Source organism: Lissotriton vulgaris, chromosome 1_1 (genome assembly GCF_964263255.1).
Source record: "Lissotriton vulgaris chromosome 1_1, aLisVul1.2, whole genome shotgun sequence".
NCBI classification, from domain to species: Eukaryota; Metazoa; Chordata; class Amphibia; order Caudata; family Salamandridae; genus Lissotriton; species Lissotriton vulgaris.
This window is the reverse complement of record NC_141685.1, coordinates 1,499,194,522-1,499,209,547: the sequence shown is the minus strand read 5'-3', so window position 1 is coordinate 1,499,209,547 and position 15,026 is coordinate 1,499,194,522.

Here is a 15,026-nt window from a genome sequence, read left to right as displayed (position 1 = left end):
GGGCACTCCAGGTTGAAGATGTAGACCAGACTGACACCTCTTTACAACAATGGACTGATTTTTCTAAGGGCTTATTGCCATTTTGGGGTCCGATATTTAACAGTAGGGCCATCCGTAGATTGTCGAGAGTAATGGAGAAATTGGTCAACACTGAAGCAGACATTGCTGCTAATATGTCTGTTGAGATGCAGGCTATGAGATTATTTACGATCCAAAACAGGATGGTGTTAGACTTCATCCTTGCTGATAGGGGCGGAGCCTGCCGCGTCATCAGGACGTCTTGCTGCGTGTATATTCCAGATTCAGCCCCGACAGTTAACTTAGCGGTACAGAAACTTCATAGATTAGCGACTGAACTTCATCAGGACACTGGGACATGGTCACTATAGGGGTGGCTCTGGGGTGTTTTCTCCTCGTGGGGCTGGAAAATACTGATGGGGATAGTAGGAGTAGTGGGTGTACTCCTGACATGTTCCTTTGTGTTTACTGCCTCCCCCATGTTGCTCAATGTGTGCCAGTAATTTACGGCCCTCAAGAAAAGTGACTGGTCAATATCCTGCTTCTACTGCTATTGAACTTCCTGATATTCGTTGGTTGATGCTTATTGATGATGATATTTTTGATTGAAGTGTGCCCAGCCTCTAGAGTGGAATGTAAAGGCGCTACCTTTTTAGCTAATAAAGGCTACGCTCCAGTTAGCCAAATGATGCTAAAAGGAGGGTCTGATAGGTTTCATTTTCGATGCCCCACCCATTAACATTTACATATGCAAGTTAGCATCATGTGTCTAACTAATGAAGTATATGCTTATGCTTTTACGTTATCATTACTCTTCATGTAATTACTCATTTATACGTGTGGTGATATTTAGTTTCCTTAGCTTAGCTTGTGTGCCTCCATTTTGAGTATTCCTCTGTGTCTGCGAGTCACACTCGCTCACTCCCCCTCCCGTAGGAATAAGAAAAACCCTAATGCAGCAGTTTCTTGTTTCTCAGTTAGCTGTGGCCGAAACGAACAAGTTTCTTATCAGAAATGTTCTCATGCACCAGAGACGCTGAGGCCCGGCTCCGCGGCCTTGGGCAGAGATATCCAAATGTTGCCTTTGTAGGTACAGATGCCTCTTGTATGATGCCATTGTTCCTCTCTCTGGGGACCAGTATTTTTCCAGAAGGGGCGTGTTTTGCTTCGCTGTACCATGTTATAATGTATTGCTGTGATGATATGAGTTAGTCCTCTCGGCGCACTCTTAGGGGTGAGGTTGGACAGGGCCCTCTCATATGGGAGTTTGTGGCCTAATAAAATTATCTTGTTTATTCTTCTCCACTGTCCGGCTGGCTTCTTACTGAGTAATTATAGGTGAGTGTGGTAAGTCACTCGGGTGGATTTGAGCCACCCTTATCAGAATCTCATGAAAATCCAGATGCAAACAACATGTCTAGAGGGCTGGGATGCTCAAACACATGCACTGCACATGGGCAACCATGACTGCATAGCAGTAGAAGAAAATATCCTAAAACTAATTGTGAAACTGTCCTGAGTGGCACATTGGTCCTGCACAAATATCATCCTCACACAGCATAGTGTCACACTATGAAGTGGTGGGGAGGCTCACTCACTGGCAAGGCATGGGGTGGTAGAAATGAGATTGAAGTGGTGTGTACTTTAGTAGTGGACAGGTGAGGAGTGTTCAGTCCACAAACAAATAGAGGAGTAACTCACAATGTGTAGGCATCAGAAGCACATATAGGGGATGGTATGACTCCACATACCACATACCACTGGAGCCAAAAAGGGGTCAAGTGACAGCAATGCATGAGAAAACTCACAAATAATGTCAGTGTGGCTGAGCAGGTCTGCACTGGGAGCACAAACAGAAACAAGACACATGGTACATCAACAAAACACAACATAGACTTGGCAGTCACACACTCTGCATACTCACAACTGGCAGCAACAACAAGTAGGTCACCTCCAGAAGTGCAAGTACACACCAAACACTGCACAGTGCCCAAGCTACAACTCCTACATGTGCCCACAATCTGAAACACATGACTGACAATTTAAACAAACAGGCACTCATCAACTGGATCATAGATGTGTGTACTTGCCATTGCAGGGGCACACACACATCAACACTACTGACAATGACAGCCCATTCACACTGTATGACTACTCAAATTCACATATTCAAATGTAACCATGTGACTATGAAGACATGCAACACAAGATGACCACACATCAACAATGCCGTTCACACATCAAGACAGATCACACAGATATTGGACACTGGCCACCCGCACGTAATCCTGTGGAGAGAATTCACCTCTGTTGTGGTATTGCATCCTAACATGACATGTGTACAATTTAGAAAACCTGACCATAGAATGATTAGGATAACAGTAGATCATCACAAACAACAATCATTGCACCATCAATCCTTAGCGTAAACAAGAACAAAAGTGCCTGCCATCTCTGGGAAAGTCTGAAAAAGTAAAACAAGCAATTGGCAGTGTTAAAGTGGCATCCAGAGCATATGTCACATGCAACCATACCCATACATTAAACATTGTATTTAGCAAGGACATTGACTAAGCAGACATTAGGAGTAACAGTCTTTATTACAGAAGACCCAGATAAAATATATAGGATAAATTCATTATGAAACACTTAATATATCACACATAGAGTCCTCCAGTGTAGAGCTTTCACTAAACCCTCAGATCTACTTCAGTAATTGCTGTGCAGCTGGAAACCAGACACATGCAGAGGAGCAGCTGAACCAGTTAAGAGTTGCAACTTTTACTGTGATTAACTCAGGGTACAAATCAGAGCTTTTCATGTTGGCATGCATCACTCACAAAGCAATACACCACAACACACCAGTTTACCTTGCACAGAAACTCACGCTCTCGGGAGGGAACCGGTTCTCCAAGAGCAAAGCTGACCTACTACTGAAACCGGCTCGTTTTTGCAAGAAAAGAACTTATGACTGAGCGTTATCCGGGGCAGCACTGAGAATTTGGAACACACTCCCCTAAACATTAGAAGAATTCCATCCATCGCAGCATTCAGAGTCAAAGCACTTTATTCGATTAATTAAAATCATAAAAGGACAAAATAAAAAATTACAATCAATAAATAGGTATAGTTTAAGATCAATCAATAAAATCATACAAGGTTCCTTAAAATTATTGATTTACACAATTCATATCGGAATACGCAAATCTAGACTAGCACATGGATATATCATGGTTCATAAATGCCTGATAATCTTAACTTCTGAGATCTTACAGCTGCCACCAAGTAGCTCGCAATATTAAAGATGATCCAAACATTATCCATCAGTTGCAGATACATTAAAGCAGGTTTAACTTGTCGAAACCCCATACCCCTCAAAAGTGGGAAGATGTACTTTCTCCTTATTACAGAATAATGGTTACACAATAACATAAAATGAGTGGTATCCTGGGTGGAGCAATTATCACAGTCACAAGGTAGAGCCTTTTCAGACGCGCTCCAGCCCTGGACTGTGCCCAGTAGGGTTGATATTTGATTAAACCTGAACCTTGTTACGAGTCATCTGTGAAATGGTCTAGTGACCACCTTTAAATATAATTCTAGTGAATCGGGGGTAACAATTAAGAAATGGTCTCGTAGAGACATAAAGTGCCTTTTTACCCATTTTATGTCATCTTTAGTGATGGTATCTGGGCTTTCATAAATTTCAGGTCGCCCTTGTTTGGCAAATGCAGATTTTAAATAAAGGAGCCATTGGATATCTTCTCCCTTATCTAGGCTAATACAGTCCTTTAATATGCGTTAATTTAAGGTTAGGTACGGGTTAAGCCATGTTTTCAGCCATAAGACAAGGGGGGCCACGCTGATCAGGTCCTCGACATACCCCATTCCCAACTCCTGCTGAACCTTAAAAGTTGCAGTAGATTGGGGGACCGAAAGACGACCCCTGAATATCTTATTATCAGCCCTTTGTACGTCAGACATTTGCATATTGCCCCAAATAGCGGCGCCATAGAGTGTTAGGGCTATACATTTTGCTTTGTATATCTTTAGGATTGCCTCAAACGGTCTACCACCTAAGCGCTTGGTCAAGTTTAGCAGGGCAGAACCCGCGCGAACTAGGGCATTTTTCTAGCTGATCTTTGAGGGGCCCATGAGCAATTCTTGTCAAATAAGACCCCCAAATATGTGAAGGCTTTCACTTTTTGTAATTCAGTCCCCCTGCAATAAAATGTTTTTAGTTTCTTGGTGTGGTGCCCCATAGCCATGACCTGGGATTTTGAGGAATTAACCAACAGGTCCCATGAGGACATAAATTCCCCAAAGGAGTGCAATAGCCGTTGCAGGCCAATCGGGGTGCGGGCAAGCAAAACCGCATTGTCCGCGTATAGGAGCACCGGGATAGCAGTGCTACCTATACGCGGGACGTCCAATGTGGCTAATGACAATGAATTTTCAAGGGCGTTAATGTACAATGTAAACAGAAGAGGGGCAAGGATACACACTTGCCTCACCCCTCTCCCTGATTTAAAGTGTCTAGTACAAATACCCTCTTGGGACATTCTCACATTAGCATAAAGATCCCGGTGCAAATCGGCCATATAAAATACCAGACCAGGGTCAATCCCCATATCCAGCAGGATAGTCCACAGCTTTGATTTATTGACTAGATCAAAAGCTGTGGACAGACCATAAAACCCAGGTACATAGGCCCCTTCCTGGCTACTGTATACTTATTAACTAAGAGATACATGTTCAGGCACTGGTCCAGAGTACTTCTACCAGACCTGAATCCATACTGAGTTTCCGACAAGAGCCCCTTCTCACTGACCTTATCGGCAACTTTAGCCAATAAAACCTTCCCAAGAATTTTTACAGAGGAGTCAATGAGCGAGATAGGTCGATAACATCTAGGGTCCCCTCGTTGCCCTTTTTTAAAAACTGGTATAATTGTAGAATGAGCCCACAAGGCAGGGAATCCATGGGATACCGTGGACCTAAAGACGTTTGTCAGAAGAGTGGCCCATAGTTTTGGATCACTCTTGAATAAATCTGAGGGAACCCCATCTGGTCCGGGAGCCTTATTTGCAGAAGTATCTAGTATTGCCTTCTCCACATCCGCTTCTAAAAAGGATACCATGGAAACGGGTGGGCAATTCATTGGAGGTGTAAAGGACTTAAAATCTACATTACTTGCATAAATATTTTCAAAGTGTTCCAACCACTCTCCCTCAGTGATATTAATTTCCAATTTCCCATTTTCTTCGCAAGTTAACAGGGGACTATTCACAATCGCCCAGAATTTGGAGCTATCTTTAAGCACAGCGTTGGATGTTAGGCTACTCCAAGTATCGACTTTAAACTCATTTTTGCGTATCTGTGTTGTTTGTTTGTATTCCTTTCAGAGGGAAGCAATAAGTACTTTATCCCTGGGTTGAGCTTCAGTGCTATTTTTAGATTACGATGGGCCTTAGAACACTTGGTGTCAAACCACATACTCCTTGTTTCTCTTCTGGGTTTAGATGGGACAGTTAGGTCTGTTGCCACTTGTTTACAAATAGCTTCAAAGGCAGGGATAATCTCATCTGGCTGGTTTGAAAGCTCCATGCATTTCAGAAAATTAATGGACATTTTGTCACAGAGGCTTTCTAAGAATAGTTCAGGGACTATTTTTATTCATTTCAGCCGTCTACCTTGATCGCTAGTGGTCAACCACGTAGGGTCCGCAATTGGATTTAGATTAACTACTCAAGCAAAGCCCGCGTTCAATGTCAAGCTGACCGGATTATGGTCGCTGAATAATGATTCAAAAGCGTTACAATGTATTACATGATCCATTAATGCAGGGGACAGAAATATGTAGTCTATAATTGAGTTAGTTTCCCTGGATTTATAGGTCACTACTCTTTCACTCTTATCAAAGAAGAAGGGTTCATAAAGATCAGCACAGGCTAAGAGGTCTTCTAGAGCCACCCCCCTCTGGGTATGTTCAAAGTGTGGATGAGGTATAGTAGGTGTAGTGTGTTCATCATTAATTTGACAATTAAAAATACATGTGTATATATTAAAATCTCCCATCAGGATAATATCAACAAAAGTGGTTTGCTCATATTTGCAGTTTTCAATGAATTGTTCTAAAAAACAGAGGTGTTCATTATGGGTATTACACTCTCCTGAATTATAAAAATGTATTAATAGCATTTTCCCTTTTGACTGATCAATAATTTCAACCATTAAACAATTTGGGGATACGGAGACTAGAGGCTTCAGAATCCCTTTCAGCTTCACAGATATCAGGATCACCAAACCTCCCCTAGCTCTTCCTGAGGGTGATGGTCGCGCTGGCTGAAAGAAGGATTTAAAGCCATCCAGCCAGAAGTTATTTTGTATCTCCCAAGTCTCTTGTAGTGCTATGACATCATTGCCTTGGATGATCTTAAGCCAATTTTGGTCCTCCCTTTTTTACCTTAACCCGGCAATGTTCCAACTTAATAACCTAAAATAGGGGTCTGTCAGAGCTACGGGAACAGATTCAGTCAAGGATTGTAATGGCCTTACATTACTTTCCCCTAGTCAGTCATTGTTATTTAAATTCGATAGTGGGGAGAATCTATTGGCTAAAACAAGGGAGCCTTCTACTGTTACGGCCCTGGGGTCAAGGAGGTTTGTCTGGCTGGGCACTCCTAATTCTCTCTCTTTCATTATCGGGGTCATATTGGCATTAACGCTTGATTGCCACCCTGGTCCATCAGTATTGGAGTAGGAGCGGAATTTGGGTGCTGGGTGGTATAATCTTGGGTCAAGATAAAAAAATACCAAAGGGACTGCTCTAACATTACCCTCCCCACTTGACAGGTCTGAGCCATCCCATAACAATCTTGGTGCTAGGAAGGGGCTATTAAAGTTCACAATAACACAGTAACCTTTAATCCTTCTTACAGATTTCCCAAGCCAGCCATCCCGCCTTACCATGATTATATTCCTTGAGATGTTATTGTACCCCGAACAATTTTTGTCACACCATTTCCTTGTAGTAGCCATAATATACTCTTTAGTCTCCACCTCTTCTATGTTTAGGGGCGGGACACCAACCAATACAATCACATAGGGACTAGCGTCTGGAGGTAAATTAATATGGGGTTGGGGTATAGTCTTTACTTCTTTCTGAGTAACAGTTTCAGCATCCCCTTGACCCTTAGGCAAAATACAACATTGGGGCCCTTGCTGGATAACAGACTTTATATGGGGAGAAGAGCCCTCTACATCAATACAGGATGGTCGGAGCATCTTGTTCTGAGAGTGTGGGGGTTTCGCCCGCTGGGCGTGATCTATCAGGGGCCCTTGATTTTGCTCCGGCAAATTAAGTGTACTAGATACCCTGGGAATAGTTGAAGGGTTGGTAACTAGTTGCCTTTGAGCTACGAACCCCTCATGCATGGTCAGGAACAAATTTATTCTGTCACATTTATTTAAAAGGTTTGCAACACAGGTATTAAGAGTGTCGATTACATCCATTTCAATGTTAGATAACACCTGTTCCAACTGAGTGGATAATGTTTCTTCAATCAGATCCCGCACATTAAGTTCTGTTAAATCGGTAGGTTGTAGCGTCCTGTTTGTAACAGTGGTTTTAGGGTCCCTTTTCCGTGATTTCTTATGGACTTCCTTAGAGGCTGGGCTCTTTTTGGTAGTTGTTCCTTTGTTAGGCATGGGAGATTTGGGGGGGATAATTAGATCTTGCTGACTGGTCTCCCCAGTCCTCCCCAATGTGTCTTTCTGTACCAGGGGCTGTTGGCTAACAACTACAAGTGGCTCCGGGGGGATATGGGTATTACGAGCAAGTGTCGTGGGCCCCTTATCTGCCATATGATCAGGATTAGTGGCATTACCAGACAACCCCAGTTCTCTCTCGGCCGATTCAATCTCAGATGACAGGACCCCCACGGCAGAAGTAAGGTAGGAAATGATGGAAGCAGACTTTCTGGCCACCTTTGCCTCACCTCCTCCCCGGTCATGTGAAATATGCAGTTTTCGCTTACCCATGATTTTGCAGCGATGATGTCAGGGGGCTGGCCCGTCCCCCCCTGTCCGTCCCCGGACGGCCACAGACAGCCCGCCCTTTGCCCGGGCACCAGCGCGCTCCTCGCAGCATTCAAAAAGGAAGCAAAATCGTTTTATATGAGGAAATTTCTCCCATAAAGTCATATAGCAGAACTTCTGGCTATAAACCTCTCATGTCTGTTTCAAGGTTAACGCTAGCCGTTCATTAACAATATATGAGCTTGTACATACATATCCATGTGGTCTTATATTTTAAGCTCCTTTATGGCAATTTAACTGTTGACTGTTATATATGTCTATATGCTTCCCTGAAGTGTAATGTTGTAAATCAGTAATAACTTGTAATCTATAAGGCTCGGATTGTTGAAATGCTCCTGTAAAGCGCTCTGATACCCTACGTAGGGTCATGTTCGCGCTATAAAAAACACTGAATAGATAAATAAATACTTAAAAACTATCAATGAAAACCTTCATAGATGCAGAGAAATCACAGGTGTGTCCCCAAGGACCACCCAGACTAGACAGCTTATGTGTGTGCACAATCTGCCTGCTACACCTAGTACTAAACACCATCACTAGTCTCTCCCATGCCAGAAGCTAACATACTTTCTTGGATTTTCTTCAGTGATGAAGCACATCCAGTCTGATGGTCCTTCAGAGTCAACAACAGGGATGGTGTTCACCTGGAGTCCATCACCCAATGCTCATTTACTTAGAAAAGCCCTAATGGGTGTCCGTGGTTTAAGTGGATGACTTTACAGCAGGACCGACCCATGCAGATAAGAGTGGTGGGCGAGGTGGGAGGGACTCTACAGACAATGATAAAGGAAAATGAAGCAAAACTAATTTCCCCTCATCATTGTCTGTCGAGTCCCCTACCACCAGACCCTATGAACCCACCACTCTTACCTGCACGGGCCGCTCCTGCTTTACAGGAGATATTTCATGCATCGAACAGCAATTAGGGCTTGTAGGAGGCTTTCAGATTCTCCCTCGGCACTATATACAACTCACCATTAGGTGCATGCGGCCAATCAGATGACATGAAAACATTTAATGTAAGAAGTTAACTCCTCTGCACTTGCCAAGAAAGTTGTCTCCCTAACAAGAGGACTGTCACATCAGAGGAGGGTAGTAAAACATATTTAAAATACACATTTGCCTAATAAAATAATGACTATATTGAACATGTATCACGTTCTCAAAAATAAATTGTCTTATAGCAAATTAAGAATGGTATGTCAGCCTGATGTACTTTTAATGCATGGAAAAAGAGAATCAACGGATTTGCTCAATTTCAACTGAACACGATGCATTATTCATACATGATTTCAATGGGATTGAACTATAGTGAAGCAAATAAATGTAAATGCTGTTCTTAGTAACACTTACCAGGTTTATAAATATACCATTTCACTTTTCAATCTGTCTGAATCATCTTTGGGAACTAAGGTCTATTTACTTCAATTTAATTTGGGACTCGAATACTTTATAAGTGGCATAGTTTTCTCTTGCACAAATTTAGCCAGGTAAAATTGGCAGAATGGATATGTATTTTATTTGGAACATATCACACTATTCTTAGTTGTGGAGCTCCGAAAAGAGATAACTTGTGTTAATGCTCTGTTATCCCCCACTATGAGGTGCGGAATTTAGAACGAGAAGGTAATATTCCACAGAAAATATTGCGCTCTGTAGCATTTCTATGGTGCAGTATTATTTCCGCAAGCAGCAGGCCAATTATGGAAAGGGGCGACCACTCGGTCCCCCCGAACATATGGTTGGGTGCCCCGATCCTCCCGGGAAACCATTTTGGGCGGGGGGCGTGTCTCGGCTGGTATGCCCGAAGCGGCGTAGCCGGGGCGCGCCTTTTCCCGCCCAGGAGGGGTTGTCCTAGACACCTACACCGATGACCACGCCCAGGAGGCGTACCGGAGGAGGGTACACGCCCTCCCGCAGAAGAATAAATAGAGCGGGAATCCGAAGAAGCGTCCTCTTGTTCCTGTGCTCTGAAGGCTGCACCCACTTGTTGCTCGTGAGCCCTCGACGGAACAAGCAGCAATTTTGAGAACTTTTTAATTCTTGAGTTTTTCTTTCAGTTACTCGAAGGCGAAGAATCCAGGACCTTGTTGATCGTCTTGGAGTGGACAATCGAAACCATGGCTGGCAAGAAAGCAGGAAAGGGTTCGGAGACGGATAAGGTGCTACGCTTGTTGGTGAACCGGATGGCTTGCATGGAGCGGAAACTCGGTCAAGTCCCATCGATCGGTCGAGGTTTGGCGGAGGTCAAACAACAACTGGCTGCGCTGAGCAATCCGGGTAACCCTAAGAAGGTAATAGGCCCGGCCTTGCCGGGAATTGTCCCCGAGGGTAGAGGGAAGCGGGTCAAGAGGAGGGCGGCTTCAGGGGAGGTTCCGGTCCCTGAGTTACCCCCGGCCATCCCTGTCACGCCGGCAGACAACCCGGTACCAATCCTGGACGCGGGTCAACCGATCCCGGTAGTGATTACCCCCGCTAACGATGAAGATATGCCTCCTGAATTGGCCACCCAGTTGGCCGCTGGCTCAATAGCAAGGCAGGGGGTGCCAAGGCGCCCGGAGACCCGGCCAAAGAGGCCAAGCTACTTATCCAGCAGTTGCGGCAGTCGCGAGATGCCGCAAAGGCGAATCTTCCTCTTGTTTCCCCACAGGTGACACCGGTAGGATCTGCGGTTGGTCTCAAGAAAACGGCGGGAACAACGACCGAACCGGGTAAGCTCGCTTTGCCAGTGGCGGGGGAGGGCTCATTACCCTCAAGGCGGGAGAGGGTGGCACAGCACATCCCTATGGCCACGAAAGAGTTAATATGGGGAGACAAATATGTCAATATGTTTTCATTATTAACTGACCATCGTGAGATGGAATATGCTAAAACCCAGAAAGATTTGTGGCACCCGAGCGTGTGGCGCGCAAAGATGGCGGAATTCAGGGTTGATGAAACGATAACGAATTGGGCGAAGGCCTTTGCAATATTTACTGCAGTTATGGGGGAACGTAAACCCGAGGTGTTAACTGAACTGTCTTGTTATCAAACTCGTATTATGGATTTTTATGCAATGTATGAGGGAGAGGAATGGAAAGGATATGACATGAAATTCCGAAAAGCAAAAGAATATGATGCCTCTCTGACATGGGACTGCCTCGACTCGGTCTCATGGCATAAGCAGCTCCTGCCGGGGGCGGCAGGTACATCCTCGCCGAGCGGGAGTGGGTCGGGGGCATTCCACCAAAAGCCCGTGGTGCCCTTTCGAGCAGGCGCCGGTATAGATCACCAGCCGAAGACCAGCGGGAATGGCGGCAAGCGGGGGGTCTGTTGGGGCTTCAATCGAGGCAACTGTAACAGACCGCAAGGAACATGTAGGTTCAAGCATGTGTGTGCGGGCTGTGGGAATTCCTCACACCCGGAGAGTTCATGTAGATCGAAAAATAACGGGGTGGGAGGAAAGGGAGGGTCCAAGCAGGAGTAAGGTTGAGCGTTGTGACCAACTGCCTACACCCGTTGATCTCATGGCTATGACTCCTTGGTTAAACGAATACCCTGATCATGTCTCCGCTGGGGTGTTGAGGAAGGGATTCTTGCACGGCTTCCACATCCCGGCGGGGGATTTTCAAGGGAACTCCTTTTGTAAAAACCAGTTATCGGCGCAACATAATCCAAGTGTGGTAGAGAGGAAAATTGCAAAGGAAGTCAGCTTAGGGCGAGTGGCAGGGCCTTTTCATCGCCCACCGGTGGCGGATTTCATCTTTTCCCCGTTAGGGGTTGTCCCAAAGAAAGACCCAGGGGAGTTTAGACTTATTCATAACCTGTCTGCTCCAAGGGGTTCCTCGGTGAACGAGGCCATTGACCCAGAAGTCTGTTCGGTGCGGTACGCATCGTTCGATGAGGCCATGGCCATGTTGAATCGCCTGGGCCCCGGGGCGCTGATGGCGAAATCAGATATCGAGTCGGTGATCCAGTTGCTCCCGGTACACCCGCAGGATCAGCGTTTGCTGGGTTTTGCATTCCAAGGGAGGTATTACATGGATAAATGCATGCCTATGGGTTGCTCCATTTCTTGTGCCTATTTCGAAATGTTCAGTTGTTTTTTAGAGTGGGCATTCACCGAGGCCACAGGGCATAGGCATGTTATGCATTCTCTCGATGACTTCCTGTTTTTGGGAGCAGCCGGCGATACGAAATGTGCGCAGGCGCTGCACGACTTCTGCATCCTCATGAGGGAGTTTGGAGTCCCATTGGCTCCAGGTAAGACGGTTGGACCATCTACTTCACTGGAGTTTCTGGGAATTGAGCTCGATTCTGTGGAGGGATGTGTCCGTTTGCTGTTGGGAAAGGTGGCCAAATTTAGGGCTTCCTTGAAGCTATGCCTTGGTAAAGAGAAAGTGACCCTGCACCAGTTGCAGCAAACAGTGGGTCAGCTTAACTTTGCCTTGAGAGTGATACCAATGGCCCGCCCCTTCTCACGCTCTATTGCACAAGCTATGGTTGGTCTCAAAGAAGGACACCACCGTACGAGACTGTCTGCAGAGGTTCGCCAGGATATGTGCATTTGGTTGGCATTTCTGGCGAACTTCAACGGTCGAGTAGTGTGGAACAAGCCGCCAGCGTCTTCAGATGAGCTAGGTCTGTGGACTGACTCGGCGGGGAGCGTGGGATTTGGCGCCATTTTTGGTAATCGATGGTCGGCGCAAACATGGCCGGCGTGGTGGCACTCCAGCGGTCTCACAAGTAACATTGGGTTCCTGGAGCTGTTCCCCATTTTAGTTGCTCTGATGGCATGGCCAGACGATTTCAGAGACCGCTCAGTGGTGTTTTGGTCTGATAATATGACTGTTGTCGAATGTATCAACCAACAGGCAGCACGCTGCAAATGGATCTTGAGATTGTTGAAAGAGATTGTGCTGCTTTGCATGAGACTGAATGTACAGTTCAGGGCGAAACATGTGCCGGGTGTGCTGAATCATGCGGCTGATGCACTCTCTCGTTCACATATGCAGGCGTTCAGGGGTTATCTACCTACAGCGGACCTAGTGGCAGCACCATTCCCCGAAGCACTTTGGCTAATCGGTGCCCCGGATTACAAGACCTCGTGGCAGCAAGCTTAGCCCCCAGGACAAGGAAGGCATACGAAGGAGCGTTTCGTTCCTATTGCACATTTTTGGGTCCGGCAGGGAATCAGAGCTGGTGTCAGGAGGAATCCTTCCTGGGGTTCCTGGTAGCACTGCACAGGGAAGGCCGATCAGCGGCAACGGCCAATAGGCACAGGGCAGCCATTTCATTCATGGCGCAGGTGCATGGTATAAAAGACCCAACGGGTTCCTTTTTGGTGAAAAAAGCCCTTCGCGGCTGGCAGCGCCTCGAGGGTCGCAAGCAAGATGCAAGGCGCCCGATTGGCTTACACAGGTTGTTCTTACTCATAGCGTAACTACACGAGACATGCTCCTCCCAATTCGAAGCAGTTCTGTTCCGGGCAGCGTTCGCATTAGCATTCCATGGGGCTATGCGGGTGAGTGAACTGGTCGCAAGAAATAAGAAAGACGTTGAGGGAGGCTTGTGCAGGGATCACGTCCAAATTAGGGGTGATTCGATGGTGGTCACGATAGCCAGGTCCAAGACCGACCAAGGGGCTATGGGAAATAGTGTTGTTGTGCAGCGCGTGCGAGGGTCCCCCACGTGCCCGATAATGTGTATAGAGGAATACTTGGCACTGAGGGCGGTTACATGGGGGGGGAGTTTGCTGAGGCACAAGGATGGCACCCCACTGACGAGGTTTCAGTTCCAGAGGGTGCTAGCACTGACAATCGCTGCGGCGGGCATGGACCTGTGCGATTTTGGGACCCACTCCTTTAGGATAGGGGCTGCTACTGAGGCTACAGCCAGGGGTCAGAGTGCGGACGAAGTGAAACAGTTGGGGCGATCGTCCTCGAATTGCTTCAAAAGGTATGTGCGATTGCACATGTTGTAAAGTCAATTGACATGCACTCACGCTTCTTGTCTTTTGTTTGAATTACAGTTTCGCGAGCCTGTCACGCGGGGCGGAATTTGCAGTCGACCCAGTACCAGGAGACCAGCGGTCATGGATCACAGTCTGGAGTGAGAGTGGTATGGGTCATGGGCCACTCATACGTGAGGCGCTTCGGGGACGTATTCAAAGCAGGTGACGCGACTCACGCAGCTGGGGAATACGGGTACAGAGTGGCCTTCCATGGGAAGGACGGGCTCTGTTTTGACCAATTTGAGTCATTTGTTGAGGGTCTCTTAGGGCGGCAAAGGTCACCGCCGTCTGTAGTCATAGTACACCTGGGCGGTAGTGACACTGGGTAGACGAGTGTTGTTTGAACAAGCTTTGTCTGCTGTTAGCTAGTTGGCGAAAAGAATCCCGGGGTGCACGATTGCCTGGTCTCACATGATTCCCAGGAAGGTATGGCGGGGGGGCCTTTCGGTGTCAGCACTGAACCATTCGGTGAAGAGGGTAAACAATAAAATTGGTAGATTGTTTCGTTCTGCGCAGTTGCATAGCATTCCTCATGGGAGTATTCGGGGTGATCACATGTATCTGAATGATGGGGTTCACCTGTCCCGAGAGGGGAATGATTTACTCATAGGAGACTTCATAGCATGGCTAAGGGGTTTGAGGAAGCATGACCTTTAGGAGGAGTTTGGGGGGGCCGGATAGTCGGTCAACTATCCGGCCTGTGGCGGTAAGGTCATGATCGGTGAGCAGTAATTTCAAGGTCCCTAGAGGGGGGCGCCACCCAGAATGGATGGGAGCGCCCGGGGGGAGGCGGCCATTGGCCCCTCCCACGGGGAGGCGGCACCCACTAAGGATGGGTCGCCTAAGGGGAGACGGCCATAGGCCCCTCCCAGGGAAGGAGGCGGCTATATGCCCCTCCTACTAATTTCCCGGGGGC